Source organism: Schistocerca serialis, chromosome 9 (assembly GCF_023864345.2).
Source record: "Schistocerca serialis cubense isolate TAMUIC-IGC-003099 chromosome 9, iqSchSeri2.2, whole genome shotgun sequence".
Lineage (NCBI taxonomy): Eukaryota > Metazoa > Arthropoda > Insecta > Orthoptera > Acrididae > Schistocerca > Schistocerca serialis.
Genome location: NC_064646.1, coordinates 450,669,157 through 450,685,393, shown reverse-complemented (window position 1 = coordinate 450,685,393; position 16,237 = coordinate 450,669,157).

Sequence of the window (16,237 nt, the reverse complement as noted above, 5' to 3'; positions counted from 1 at the left end):
TTTTTTCGGATGATCCAGGTTCTGTTTACAGCATCATGATGGTCGCATCTGTGTTTGGCGACATCGCAGTGAACGCACATTGGAAGCGTGTATTGGTCATCGTCATACAGGTGTATCACCCGGCGTGATGTTATGGGGTGCCATTGGTTACACGTCTCGGTCACCTCTTGTTCGCATTTAAGGCACTTTGAGCAGTGGACGTTCCATTTCAGATATGTTACGATCTGTGGCTCTACCCTTCATTCGAACCCTGCGAAACCGTACATTTCAGCAGGATAATGCGCGACCGCATGTTGTAGGTCCTGTACGGGCCTTTCTGGATACAGAAAATGTTCGACTGCTGCCCTGGCCAGCATATTCTCCAGATCTCTCACCAACTGAAAAGTCTGGTCAATGGTGGCCGAGCAACTGGCTCGTCACAATACGCCAGTCACTACTCTTGATGAACTGTGGTATCGTGTTGAAGCTGCATGGGCAGCTGTACCTGTACACGCCATCCAAGCTCTGTTTGGCTCAATGCCCAGGCGTATCAATGCCGTTATTACGGCCAGAGGTGGTTGTTATAGGTACTGATTTCACAGGATCTATGCACCCAAATTGCGTGAAAATGTAATCACATGTCAGTTCCAGTATAATATATTTGTCCAATGGATACCCGTTTATCATCTGCATTTCTTCTTGGTGTAGCAATTTTAATGGCCAGTAGTGTATATACAGTCGCGACACTCGCTGATTTTTGTTATACACCGCGACAACAGCGCCCCAAGCGGTGGAGAAGCTACGCTGCTGAATACGGTATTCAGTAAACGTAAACAGTGTCGTTTATATTAATTTTCAACATGGTTTTTACGAAAGGCAGCGTATGTAGCGCAATCAATTGCAGTAATAATAGGAAGAAAGCACCAAATTTGTCATTCTTCAGGTTTCCTATAGACCCTGAGGGGTATGAAACATCACATTAGAGTGCTCTTTATTTACGATTTTTTCTAAACTGCCTTGAATTACTGAATTTGTTTTTCTTTTTTAGGAGCAAGAAATACTTAGAATAGTAGAAAACAGGACCTGCTGCAAAAAGATGTCCTTTATTTGCACAATAACGTGAAGTTTTGTGCGTTACATTTCGAGTCAAACCAGTTCATGAGCGCGGAAAGGAAGACATTGGTATGGAATGCAGTTCCTACGTTATTTGACGTGCCGAATAAGCCACAACTAGTGACGATGAAGAGAAAATTGCCATACAAACGTGAAAGTGTTACTGCAAAACCAATAAAACTGTCTCCTCACACAGGAGGAACAGCTACCACAAGTGTTCCTACACGAAAGACATATATAAAATCACTAAAAACGGAATCTGCAACACAGACATCTTTTGAAGATGAAATGCTTAGATTAAGTGAAATTATTCGCGTGTTGGAAAATCGTGTGAAATGTAAAAACGTGCAAATCTTTTGACTTCGTACAAAATTACTACGTGACAAGGAAAGTGGCCATCGTAAGAATAAACTGCACCCACAACTTCAGAGGACACAAGTACAAAAGGAAAAGCTCATTTTAAAAAGTATTGGTTCCAAGTACTTGAAAAAAGATGCTCTCGATTTATTGATATGACAAATCAGTATACCACTGAATGGAAAACGTGGTGCGAGATGGAAAGATGAAACTAAATTATTTGCACTTTTCAGGCATACAGTTTTTTTATCACAATGTTTTAGCCTTCCATCAGTACGTACCTTACAAAGGTATGTGGAAGACATACAATTAAATTGTGGGATAAATAATAACATATTTCATCTTTTAAAGCAGAAAGTGCAGCAGTTACCAGAAACTGATATAATTGTTAATTTGTCTATGGATGAGATGTCACTAATGGAAAATTTGATCTATAACAGCTCTCCGGATCGTGTTATTGGATTTGAAGACATGGGTTTCATACGTACATCTGTGGTTTCCAATACTGCATTAGTTATAATGATTTACGGTATCTTCTCAAATTTTAAACAGCCATTAGTATTTCTCCAAAGGACCAGTAGGAGCCACCCATCTAATGCGCATATTTTTTGAAGTTGTCAAAAAACTCACACAGATTGGTTTGGTTGTAAAAACATGTTTGACTGACCAAGGCTCGAATTTTGTGGAGTGGAGGCACAGACTGGGTATCACACCAGTTAATCCATGCTTAGTACATGAAGGGAGTAAGATCCACTTTTTATGACACCCACACTTGATAAAAAGCATCCTTAATAATTTATTCAAGTATAACATTATCCACACAACGGATGAAGAATGGACTGGCAGTGCTTCATGGAAGGGCATTTGTCAGTTGTACTCAAGTGATTGTGAAAGGAAGTACAAGTTGGCCCCCAAGCTCACTAATGGAGCTGTCCAACAAAAATGAAGGTAAGCACTGCAGTTCGTTTGTTGAGTCATACAGTAGCAGCAGGCATTCAGACACTTTTTTTCCACTATGTAAGGTTTTTTCTGAAATATGCGAATAAACGTAAACCGTTGAATCCCGATCTCGTTATTTGTGGCACCATATCATCATCTGCTACTGCTACTGCAGATTTTCGCCAAAAAGTGAACGGTATTTTTGACATATTTAATGCATATAGTGTTAAAGGGCCTGTATCCTTAAGGAACTGCATTACAAGTGCCTCAAGACATTTGGAAATATTAAAGATATGGATACAGTCATGGAAATTTGTAGATGTTGATGGGAAAGATTTTTCATCTAGGATTAAGTGTGTTAAAGGACTTCTGGGCAACATAAGCGCTTTGAACATGTTTGTTGATGATGTTTTGGATGGAACCAAGTTTTTTTTTTATTAACACGCAAAATTAATCAAGATCCACTGGAAAACGTTTTCTCAGTGATAAGGCATAAAGGTGGTTTTTGTAGCAACCCATCACCACGAAAGTTTTGAGTTGCTTTCAATAATTGTGCTTTAAGCAAATTAATGAACACACACAGTGTAGCTACCTCCAATTGTGAGGGGATCAACTGGGGTCAGACAATAGTGGATATGAAAGCAGCGTCCAAATTACTTGTTTCACCTCTGTTGGACATCAGTGACACGAGTTCAGTGATCAGACTACCAAATATGGAAGTCCAAACAGACCTCGGAGAGGCAAACAGCATGAGGTACGTGTTTGGTTATGTATTAAAGAAACTGCTTACTATTCATGACTGTTATAAATGTAGGACAGTACTTGTAGACGGCAGCCAATACTTAGATGCAAATGACAGAGTTTATTGTCATTTTGAAAGTTATGAAGGCAACTTTGGAAGCCTATTTATTTGTACAGACGAGGTCAAAGAATTTTTTCCTCATTGTGAGACTAATACGACTTCTACTTTTGATGAATATGCTCACATAAGTAATTGTGGTGCTTTCTTTGTGAACATGTTGATGGACGTCCCCAATTTTCCGCCTGGGTGCTGTGCTGAAACCAAGCTGCTGTTAATAAGACTGTTTGTGGAAGTGAGGCTCTTTTACATTATTAAATTCAGCAATCAAGAATTAGTCGGTAGGAGCAAGAGAAGAAATAAAAACGTGATGAAGCTGGCTCATTTGGGTTGCTAAAGTGTTAGGACTGACTCATTCATTTAATTTTATTTTCCTTAAATGTATCAATGGGATATAACAAAGTTTTAAAACAGTCACGCTTTTTATTGAGATAACCTGATACCACAAAAAATAGGATGGAAATTGTATTTTTGGACGCAGGCTTCCTGCAAAGCAGAACGTAATGAAAAGTGGTGTGGCGCTTCATTTTTACACAAGGAAGAGCATCTATGTACTTCATATGTGGGATATGCAGTGTGTATTCTCTTACTTTCAGTGGAATAAGTGCGATTGTATGCTACTTCTTAATTATTTATTCAAGAATATGTAGCGGCTTATGTCACTTCATTCAATAGTTCGTGATGTGTTTACTTATATTTCACGATCATTTATGTCTCTCGCTGTTCTAACACTTGTGACGCAAAATATACTAACCATTTTGTAAATTACGTACAAAACGAATTAAAAAACAAACATTATTTCTACAGCGCATCTGCCGTCAGAGGAAGGCGAGCTTTCTGGCCGCTAGGGGCGCTAGTGTCACTTGAACTGTCAAATGGTGACAACTTTCACAGCAGGGAGTGTCGCGACTGTATATATTAGACTGTGGTGCTACCGTTCCTTGGGCGTTTTTGGCGTGCACCGTCAATTATGTCTGCCAAGGATCCCATACCGCGCACGAATACTATTTTTTAGTGGACGGACAAACGTAGTGTAGGCAGTGTTTTCAGAAGACCTGTTGCGTATTCTTAGTGTGCGGCCAATAAAACGCAGTCTTTCGTTTGCCTTCCCCATAAAAATATGTTTGCGATCCTTCCTGTTTCAGTTTTACTGGGTACTGAGATGAATTAACAGTATTTCGGCTTCTGTTTCGATTACATGACAAAAGTTAACTATTGTTACTAGATGCAGCTTTCGTGTTTAATGTAAGAGTCATTCAACAGAGTACACTCCTCGTACACCCCACGTAACTGTTTCAAAGTATTAAATTGTTACTTACGTTACCAAGTTGCAGTGGTCATCTAAACTTACCGTTTTGAAACAAAGTAAAATATTATAACAAAATATGGCAACTAAGAAACGGACTATCAAAATAAAAAACATTTCCGGTTCAAATCGCTGCAGTAGGTCTATCATGGACGTATATAGGGGGTGGGGGGGGGGCAGGGGGTCTGGACACCCCTCCCCCTTCCTTAGTATACACAAAAAAAGCCAATATTAGAAGAATACCCGCTTTTGAAAAACCGTGCCATAAAATAGTCGCGCACTGCGCTTGGTTGACGTACTGACAAAGCCATGGAGGAATGAGGCTGCAAAAATAGCTGTGCCCTGCGGCGGGGTGTCTACCCACACACTCACTGTTGTGCAACGGGAGTGAGTACAATCTTGCGTAGCGTATTGGAGTTTTCTGGCCTTCGTGGCGTAGCGGCGAAATTCTGAAATTGCTAAAAATGTAGCGGAATTCAACTTTCTTTGGCGAAATGTAAAACCCACGTGAATTTTCAGTGCCAAGTGCAAAACATGTAATATATGCACAGGAATGCAGATACCGAACAGTCTTTCTCCATGATGACAGACATTAAAACTAAAAGACTTATTAAGCTACTCGCAGAAACGTTAAGTGGCTTGTTGAAAGTATGACTAGACATCCAAAACAAGAACCGTTATTAATCATTGTTATATTTCGTACACAAATACGGAGGAACATTTCTGTAAGTTCGAAAAACGTATCAATTATTATCTGAGAACTGAAGATGATCACAATATTGCTGCATCAACAAATTCATGCATTTCATTGTGATTTTAATAAACATTGAAACGTTTGACATACACAATGCTAAAAAACCCTTGTAAATTAATTCCTTAGCCTTAGCCAGTTCAGATTCCATATAAAGATGAAACTTACCTGTCTCACCAAACTACAATTACTATATTAACAGCAACTATTTGAATGAAGCACGATATTCAGATCCATCACTGCACACTGTCGTGCTAGCTGTCGCTGAACGTTAAATGCCCCAGCTGGAAAGGTATGGAATATATTTGTTTATAGTTTAAATTATTTATTTAGCTTGTAAATCGTCAGAAATTATGTAGACTGTATCAGAAATTACATTTGAAACTGTAGTGGAATTTGGATGTTCTCCTAGCGAAATTAACTTACTTTTGGCTGGCAACACTGAACAAAAATGGCTCTGAGCACTATGGGACTTAACAGCTGTGGTCATCAGTCCCCTAGAACTTACAACTACTTAAACCTAACTAACCTAAGGACATCACACACATACATGCCCGAGGCAGGATTCGAACCTGCGACCGTAGCGGTCTCGCGGTTCCAGACTGCAGCGCCTAGAACCGCGAGACCACCGCGGCGGGCAACACTGAACAGAACCAATCCAGTGTGTTCTGTCGCTTCCCCTTGGGGAGTCAGAATTAGAGCGACGAAGTTTCGGGTGTCGTGTGTTAAGCCAGCTTAAACTGTGCGTGCGTGTGTTTGGTTGTTAAAAGAGTTGTGCTTGAAAAAAAAAAAAAGTCCTCTGAAACGGACAAGACAGATATCCCTTCTGTTTTTTTTCTAAAAAAGAGACACAGAATTCTGGTGCACTTGTTTCGAAAGAGAGTGGCATGTCACCACGTGATGCGGAATCCCAGCATGAAGAAGCGGGACCATCCAGGAAAACAGGATGAAGCAAAGAAGGGTGAGTCTCCTATTTACCATTATAAAAAGGGTTATCTGATTTTGAGCCGCAGTTTTGTAAAAAATAAAGAAGAACCTTCTAGTTTAACATTTAATTACAAGTGAACAAATGGGCCTATCGCAAAATACGTTATACCAATTTTTTCTAGTTTAATTTTGCGTTAGGCTACTATACAAGAGAATTTGGTTATAATGTTAAATAACTATTTTCTATTTATATTTATAGTAACAATTGCCTGGATTTTGAGCGTTTTCCCTAGGAACTACTCACTTAAAAACTCTTGAAACGTATTAGTCTGAAGTTAATGAAATTTCATATGGTTACAGGCACATGTATTGGCAGTGTAAATCTCAACTAACAGAATTATTCAATCACTTATTGAACGTTTCTTATAATTTTTCTAAAATAAGTTTCCCATGGCCAATAAAAACATAGAAAGCGTGTGATTGTTTTGGAGCTCTCTTTTTGTGGTACCTAATCTTGAAACTACGATCACTGAGACTGTACAGTGTGATATAATTTTATGAAGTTTAATACTGAATAATGGTTGCAACTTTGTCCATGTTGAAGTAGCTTTTCTTTGCCAGCAAAAATGGTGACTGTTCATTGGCTGAAAAGTAAATGTGACAAACAGCGGCGGATAAAAAACTTTTGCACCCCTAAAAACACCGTAATATATGCGCCCCACTTAATTTCACACGTTTGTTTTTGTCACTCTTACTCACGTTAAAGACACTTATGCAATTGTCAACCAACACCAGCACAAAAAAAGTTTGTAAATAAAAAGTTCCAGTTGAAAATCGTACCACACTGTACATGAGCAGAAAGCTTTTTACTTTAAACACAACAGTGATAAACTGACCAGCTTGGATTACTTGACCAAACTGTGCTATGAGATAAAATCGTTAAGACAAGAATGACAATGGAGAATAATTTGATTTCATTGTCGCCTCTTTCTCTGTTCTCAGTGAACGTTAACTTATTATTGCCACAATGCTGTCAGCTTTTAACTTTTCAAAACTCGATTCCAGACGGAAAATGAGTGTTTAAATTTCCATTGAGTCGCCAAGTAAACTAACAATATTTCAAACTTGTATTGTCGATTGTCTTTGTTACGGCTTGTTCAAACTACCAGGTTATTTCTCAATATTTATCATTCTTGTCATGTGTTAGAGCAGTTATTTTTAAAACATCAAGTATTAAATAGAATGCAAAAAATGCCGACCTCTAAAGCTACGGCCCTTACGCCCGTGCCTAGTGGGCCTATACGTAAATCCATCTCTGATGACAAAGGTACAGGAAAATCGATTACCAGGGAGGATTTTCTTGACTTTATCTACGAGGAAGATGTTTCAGCGTAAGCATTGGCAAACACGATCATAACACATTTATTATGTTATAACTTGGATATGGACAAATTGGTGGGGCAAGGCTTTGATGGCGCTGCAGTAATGAGCGGCCGGTTACGAGGCGTGAGAACAATAATAGCAGAACAATATCAGAGAGCGCAATTTGTACATTGTGTGGCACATGTCCTTAATTTAGTTCTTGCGCATTCGTGTGAAATACTTATGATACGGAACTGCATTGGAACAATAAAAAGTATAAAGTATAGTAAACTTTTTTCGACAATCTCCACTTCGGGACAACCTTTTGAAGAAAATTTCAGATCAAACAGATTCATCTCATTCAACGCTGATCTCCCTTTTTGAGACGCGGTGGACCGAAAAGCATGCGGTTGTTGAGAGATTTGCAGAAATGCTTCCTGTGGTACGCGCAACACTTGAGGCCCTTCAAGACGCTGCTAGTAGGGATGTAGCCACTGAAGCATACCAACTGCAGACTGCCATGTAAAATAGCCAATTTATCATGTCACTTGTTATATTACGAAAAGTTTTTTCATAGACAGCGAACCTGAATAAAGCAATGCAGAAGGTCAGTGGTCACCTGATGAACATTTGCAGTTATGCGAAAACAGTTAATACTACTCTACAAAATATTCGGAATGAAAGTGAGTTCTCAGTCCTTTTCGAGCAGGCAAAGCAGATGACCTGAAGTGACATAACTGTTCCAAGAACGAGTGGAAGGCAAACCCAGCGCAGCAATGTACCAGGAGAAACTGCTGAAATATATAATCGTCGAAATGTATTTTACCCTTTTATTGAACATGTGATCACAGAACTTGATGCTCGTTTTAAACCACACGAAGAAACAATCGAAGGAATTCAGATGCTCCTGCCTGAGAAAACACAAAAGAAAATCTTAAGAAGATAGCGCAAATATTTCTTGGTGAGAATGTAGGCACAACAATCCTGAGTGAATACAAGATATGGCACAATCACTGGAAATCTGTAGAGGACAATCCTGTCATTGCAGTACAAGTTATTGATCAGTGTGATGAACTGTTTTTCCCTTCGATGAAAAAGCTTGGTTCAAATGGCTCTGAGCACTATGCGACTTAACGTCTGAGGTCATCAGTCGCCTAGAACTTAGAACTAATTAAACCTAACAAACCTAAGGACATCACTCACATCCATGCCCGATGCAGGATTCGAACCTACGACCGTAGCGGTAGCTCGGCTCCAGACTGTAGCGCCTAGAACCGCACGGCCACTCCGGCAGGCTGAAAAAGCTTCTTATCATATTAGCCACACTCCCAGTGTCAACGGCGACCCCTGAAAGATGTTTCTCGACTATGAAGACGCTAAAAACTTACATAAGGAATTAAATGGGAGGTGAAAGGCTTACTGGTCTTGCTCTAATGAGTTCTCATCGTGATCTGGCAGTGCAACTACACTCCTGGAAATTGAAATAAGAACACCGTGAATTCATTGTCCCAGGAAGGGGAAACTTTATTGACACATTCCTGGGGTCAGATACATCACATGATCACACTGACAGAACCACAGGCACCTAGACACAGGCAACAGAGCATGCACAATGTCGGCACTAGTACAGAGTATATCCACCTTTCGCAGCAATGCAGGCTGCTATTCTCCCATGGAGACGATCGTAGAGATGCTGGATGTAGTCCTGTGGAACGGCTTAACATGCCATTTCCACCTGGCGCCTCAGTTGGACCAGCGTTCGTGCTGGACGTGCAGACCGCCTGAGACGACGTTTCATCCAGTCCCAAACATGCTCAATGGGGGACAGATCCGGAGATCTTGCTGGCCAGGGTAGTTGACTTACACCTTCTAGAGCACGTTGGGTGGCACGGGATACATGCGGACGTGCATTGTCCTGTTGGAACAGCAAGTTCCCTTGCCGGTCTAGGAATGGTAGAACGATGGGTTCGATGACGGTTTGAATGTACCGTGCACTATTCAGTGTCCCCTCGAAGATCACCAGTGGTGTACGGCCAGTGTAGGAGATCGCTCCCCACACCATGATGCCGGGTGTTGGCCCTGTGTGCCTCGGTCGTATGCAGTCCTGATTGTGGCGCTCACCTGCACGGCGCCAAACACGCATACGACCATCATTGGCACCAAGGCAGAAGCGACTCTCATCGCTGAAGACGACACGTCTCCATTCGTCCCTCCATTCACGCCTGTCGCGACACCACTGGAGGCGGGCTGCATGATGTTGGGGCGTGAGCGGAAGACGGCCTAACGGTGTGCGGGACCGTAGCCCAGCTTCATGGAGACGGTTGCGAATGGTCCTCGCCGATACCCCAGGAGCAACAGTGTCCCTAATTTGCTGGGAAGTGGCGATGCGGTCCCCTACGGCACTGCGTAGGATCCTACGGTCTTGGCGTGCATCCGTGCGTCGCTGCGGTCCGGTCCCAGGTCGACGGGCATGTGCACCTTCCGCCGACCACTGGCGACAACATCGATGTACTGTGGAGACCTCACGCCCCACGTGTTGAGCAATTCGGCGGTACGTCCACCCGGCCTCCCGCATGCCCACTATACGCCCTCGCTCAAAGTCCGTCAACTGCACATACGGTTCACGTCCACGCTGTCGCGGCATGCTACCAGTGTTAAAGACTGCGATGGAGCTCCGTATGCCACGGCAAACTGGCTGACACTGACGGCGGCGGTGCACAAATGCTGCGTAGCTAGCGCCATTCGACGGCCAACACCACGGTTCCTGGTGTGTCCGTTGTGCCGTGCGTGTGATCATTGCTTGTACAGCCCTCTCGCAGTGTCCGGACCAAGTATGGTGGGTCTGACACACCGGTGTCAATGTGTTCTTTTTTCCGTTTCCAGGAGTGTAGATTGTGCAGAAATTATTAGTAAGTTAGCAGTAAGACGTAAAAGGCTAAATATAATACTTTAAATTAAAGTAATTAATGTTTATTTTTAAATTAACTTACGACCTGAAGTTACAGCAAAATGCCAAAGTGTCACAATTTAAATGATTAATAATGATATTCAAAAATATACAGGGTGTCCCAGCTATCTTGTCCACCCAAAATATCTCTGGAACAATAACAGCTATTGGAAAACGACTTTCAGCGGTATCAATGTAGGGCTGGGGCCCATGAATGTACATATTTGGAAAAATTCTAAAACGAAATCATATGTGTTTTTTAACACAAACTTATGTTTTTTTTAAATGGACCTCCTATACTTTTTCTTCAGCAATCCATACCATGACAAAGCACATACACAATGGCGTTGATTGCATCGCAATATTCCCATTGCATCCCGAGATATTGAGACGCGAAGTTGACGCTTGAAACACCTGACATACGCTGCTAGCGCACGTCCTGAGGCTCAGGCGTGAACCCCATGCTGCCCGTAATCGCGATGTGATCGACATGTGTAATCACACCTCCATACTTATCAAGAGGTCCGAAGCGAATAATACGGTCTGCTGCCATCTACTCTCATAAGCACATAATGGTTTCCCTCTTGCACGTTTTACGTATCTACGTACACAATACGAACCAGTACCGATCGGTGTACACCCGTCAGGTTGTTTTATTTATCCTGCACACCCAAAATACGGTTTATCTAATGCGTTATATGACCCATTGTGCCTGTCGCGCAGGGCCTGGCTCTACCTAGTCAAGTGTCCAACGTAGTTCCCACTACTGCCACAGTTACTGCTTCGCCTTGTTTATGATTTGCGAGCCATGCAAACTCCTGTACTCCACCACCCTCCGAGCATCCCATTTGTTGTTGCTTTGGCGTGCAGTACACCGCTTGCCAGTGTAGTCGTGCATCAGAGTAATCTAGTGACGGCAAGGAGGTAGTACACATTGTGAATAAACGTTGTGTTGTGGAACTTATAATGTACACTCATGAAGATATGGTAGAAATGCTGCTGATCTATGGAGAATGTACGTTGACGGGAAATACGTTATGAGATTGCTTGTTTGTTGATAATAATCATAATGTTCGCAAACAGTACTAAGTTAATATGTCTGTTTTCTACCCTACTCTACATACCTGTACTGTACCCTGTTGTAGGTGGACGAAATGCTGTTCAGGCAGAACGACTGTACAGAAGACGATTCCCTGACAAGCCATCGCCTTCGCGCCGGACGTTTGGTGGTCTCACATCTCGTCTACATGAAACGGGAAGCTTAAATCCAAGACCTCGACATCGTCCTGGAAAACTCACAGATGAACGTGCTGAAGTTGCTGCGCTCGCTACCATAGCTGTGAATCCTCAAATCAGCACACGTCAAATTGAACGTGAAGTTGGTGTGTCGAAATCAAGTGCACAGCGTATTCTTAAACGTCATAAATTTCATCCTTACCATATTCATTTACACCAGGATCTTCATGGAAATGACTTCCGCAATAGGGTAACATTTTGTCGGTGGGCTCAGTAAAAACTTCTGACTAATCCAAATTTTTTTGCAGATGTTCTCTTTACCGACGAGGCATCATTCTCCAACAAAGGAATTGTCAATATGAGGAATATGCATTATTGGTCCGCAGACAATCCAAAATGGTCTTGTCAGGTAGAGCATCAACGTCCGTGGAAAGTTAATGTTTGGTGTGGGATTATTGGAGATACCATTATCGGACCTTTCTTTATAAATAGCATCAAAAATAGCAGACAATACTTCAGATTTATACGACACAATCTTCCTGTTCTCTTGGACACCGTACCTCTGAACCTGAGAATGGTCATGTGGTATCAGCATGACGGATGCCCTGCACATAACGCCTTACGAGCACGACGACTTCTGAACCGTAAGTTCCCTGGTAGGTGGATTGGACGAGGTGGCCCAGTTAGGTGGCCTGCCCGATCTCCGGACCTTACACCGCTGGATTATTTTCTTTGGGGAGCAGTGAAGGATGCTGTTTACCAACTTGAACCAACAACACCAGAGGACATGAAGCAACGCATTATTGATGCTTGTACAGCCATCAAAGAGGAAACAGTAGCACGAAGTAGGGCATCCTTCATCCGCAGAGTGACCCTATGTATGCAAGCCAATGGGCATCACTTTGAGCACAAGATGTGAACGCTATGTTTAGTATGTAGTGCTGGTATCACAGTGGAAGTTTCTACAAAGGGCCATTTTACCCAGTGATGTTAAGAAACATTTGTTTGCAACAATTTGTCATTTAACGCATTAGATAAACATAACATTGATAATTATGTGATAATTAAACTAACTGGTTAAAGATGCTTACATTCATCTTCTATGTCCTACCTGAACTTCCCAAATCAAAACATTTTTACCTAAACAACGGTAAAACTTTTAGTCCACTTGCTCGTTTCACTAAAACCGTCAACATGAATTTTACTACTACGAGTGAATGATTTAACTGTCACTTGCGCTAGATCTACAGTAAAGTAAAGTTTTAACGTTGAGCGGCATTACCTTTTTAGTAACGGATTAACGATAAGCGAAGTAAACTTTGTGACTAACGTTGCGGTATACAGATATGTTACAGAACCGCATCACCCCTAGCCTATGGGATAAATACCTGCTGGAATGTACGACGTTAATGCAGGATGGCAGCAGACCGTATTATTCGTTTCGGACCTCTTGATAAGTATGGAAGTGTGATTACGCATGTCAATCACATCGCGATTACGCGCAGCATGGGGTTCACGCCTGAGCCTCAGGACGTGCGCTAGCAGCGCGTGTTGGGTGTTTCAAGCGTCAACTTCGCGTCTTAGTATCTCGGGATGTAATGGGAATATTGCGATGCAATCAAAGACATTGTGTATGTGCTTTGTCATGCTATGGATTGCTGAAGAAAAAATATAGGTCCATTTAAAAAAACATTAGTTTGTGTTAAAAAACACATATGCTTTCGTTTCAGAATTTTTCCAAATATGTACATTCATGGGCCCCAACCCTACATTGATACCGCTGAAAGTCGTTTTCCAATAGCTGTTATTGTTCCAGAGATATTTTGGTTGGACAAGATAGCTGGGACACCCTGTATAATTACCTCCAATGTTAGCTTACAATTAGCTGCTTTTTCATAAATAAATACCTCAACAGCTACAATACATATGTTATATTTAAAGACGCTTGGGTCGATTAGTGTTACTCTACGGTTTTACCTGCATATAATATGGATGCTAACGTATTTGTGGGTTTTTAATTTATGCTTGATTGACTCTATTGGCGTTAACAGCAAAACCTTTTTATGTGGTGGGCGAAGACAGGTTTACCTTCGTAAATGATAGTGTTGGACCCCCCCCTCTCCCCCCCAAGGAAACGCTGAAGGTCTACTACACAGCAACGCAAATTAGAAGCAAAGTCTATTAGTAGATCATTATCAGGAAAACCAACCCTCATAATGCAAACTGCCACTACAAGAAGGAAAGTTCCCAAACATGTCAATGAGTAGCCGAGGAAAGTGGACGCGTTCTGTCTACTGAATCGCAACGCACGCCTCTTACGAGGGGACCCGCCAACTGTCATACCCCGATCTTGCTGAAACTTCGCACAGTGAAAGAGGGGACAAAATAAGCGAAAACATGTCTCGGCTCACTTGCATACACTCGACCGCTTCTGAGAAAATGACGGTCAAAGTTTTCAATGCGCTGTTGCTATAGTGTAGATACTTTTTATCGTGTAAGGATTCAATTGAAGCGGTGGCTCAGCAGCTACCGTCGCGACTTCAGAACTTTTCGCTGCGAGTTCGAAACCCGGTTGTTCCTTTCCCCCCCCCCCCCCCCCTCACTCTCTGAATTATCTACGAATGTTTATTCCAATTTATGTTGAAACAATGCTGACGTTATTGGCCAATTAATTTACTGTGTAATAAAAGAAGTTAAAAAAATAAACGAATGAGAAAATGATGTGAAATATTTGTGAATGTCCTTGCAACCTTACAGGTTGTAAGGAGGTTCAAATATATTTCACATTATTTTCTCAATCGCTTATTATTTTTTTTAATTCATTAATTACACAGAAATTTAATTGACGAATAACGACAACATTATTTCAACATAAATTGGGAAAAAAACATTCGTAGATAATTCTGATAGAGAGGGAGGAAAAATAAGAATAAAAAAAACCAATATGGTCTCGAGCTCGGGAATCAAAGTTAAGAAGGAACGACGGTAGCCACTGGGCCACCGCTTCAATTGCATTCTCGGGCGCAAAAGGTGATATCTTTGACCGTCGTTTTCTCGGAAATCTGCAGACAAGCCGAAACACATGTTCGCTTATTTTGTTCTCTCCTTCACTGAGCAAAGTTTCCGGACAATCAGCGTATGGCACCTGACGAGTTTCCCTCGTTAGTCGAGTCGCTTCTTACGCCCGGCGAGAACTATGTATGCCTCAGAGTAAACTGCGCCACTTGGAAACACGGCGAGCGAGGATAAACACGTTTTCCTTCTTATAAGGCAACCTTCTACAGCTAAAATTCACGGAGTGTTCTTCAGGTTGCATCAGATATTTCAGAAATGTTTCTTGCGTTAGGCCTGCCGTATATGCAAAACGTAAACATTTCATTTCATGTAATATTTATCAGAATAAGACATGACAAGAGCAGACCAGTCCCTTCTGAGAAAATTTACAGATTCTAAGTTGCTCCACTATGTAATGACACGGGTACAGGCTTGCGAGACAGTCTGTTTCCTACTAGCTCTGTTTTCGCAGCAGATATTAACCGCGACGAATCATTCAGTCAATGCTAAATGACCCATCTGGCTGAGGCTGAGGCAGACAAGGGCGCTATAATAGCACTCCATGCAGAGGGATTTTCAAATGGCTATACAGCAAGAAGTATGGGGCTTCACTCGTCGACGGTAACCAGGTGGATTAGACGAAAGGAAGAGGGTGGTAACCGGAATGGAGGGCCTCGTGGCCGTCGCTGCAAAACAGCAGCAGCTCAGAATCGACAGATACGCCGTTTCAGTGGGAACCACCCATTTGTCAACGCACGACAAATTCAGCAGACCTTGGGTCTCAATGTTAGCAGTAAAATCGTCAGCCGGCCGCGGTGACCGTGCGGTTCTGGCGCTGCAGTCCGGAACCGCGAGGCTGCTACGGTCGCAGGTTCGAATCCTGCCTCGGGCATGGGTGTGTGTGATGTCCTTAGGTTAGTTAGGTTTAAGTAGTTCTAAGTTCTAGGGGACTTATGACCTAAGATGTTGAGTCCCATAGTGCTCAGAGCCATTTTTTTTTAGTAAAATCGTCACTCGTCGTCTAAGGGAAGGTTGACTGAGAGCAAGAAGCGCTGCTGTGAAAGAGACATTGACTGTTTCCCACAGGGAAGCTCGCCTTGCTTTTGCTGCTGAATATGTCGACAAACCTCTCCAGTTTTGGAGGCGAGTGATTTTCACGTACGAAAAAGTTTTCTCTACGGCATCAACCGGAAAAGTGCTAGTTTATCTGTCAAAAGGTGCCACGTATAATCCAAAATGTATTTACAGTTGCCGAAGGGAGTCGGTAACGGTATGGGCATGGATATCGGCCGAAAGGTGTGGGCTCCTGTGGGAAGTGGAAGGAAGACTCGATGCGCGCAATTACATATCAGTTCTGGAGAACGTGATGTTGCCTTCTGTGACAGCAAGATTTGGCGATGATCAGAT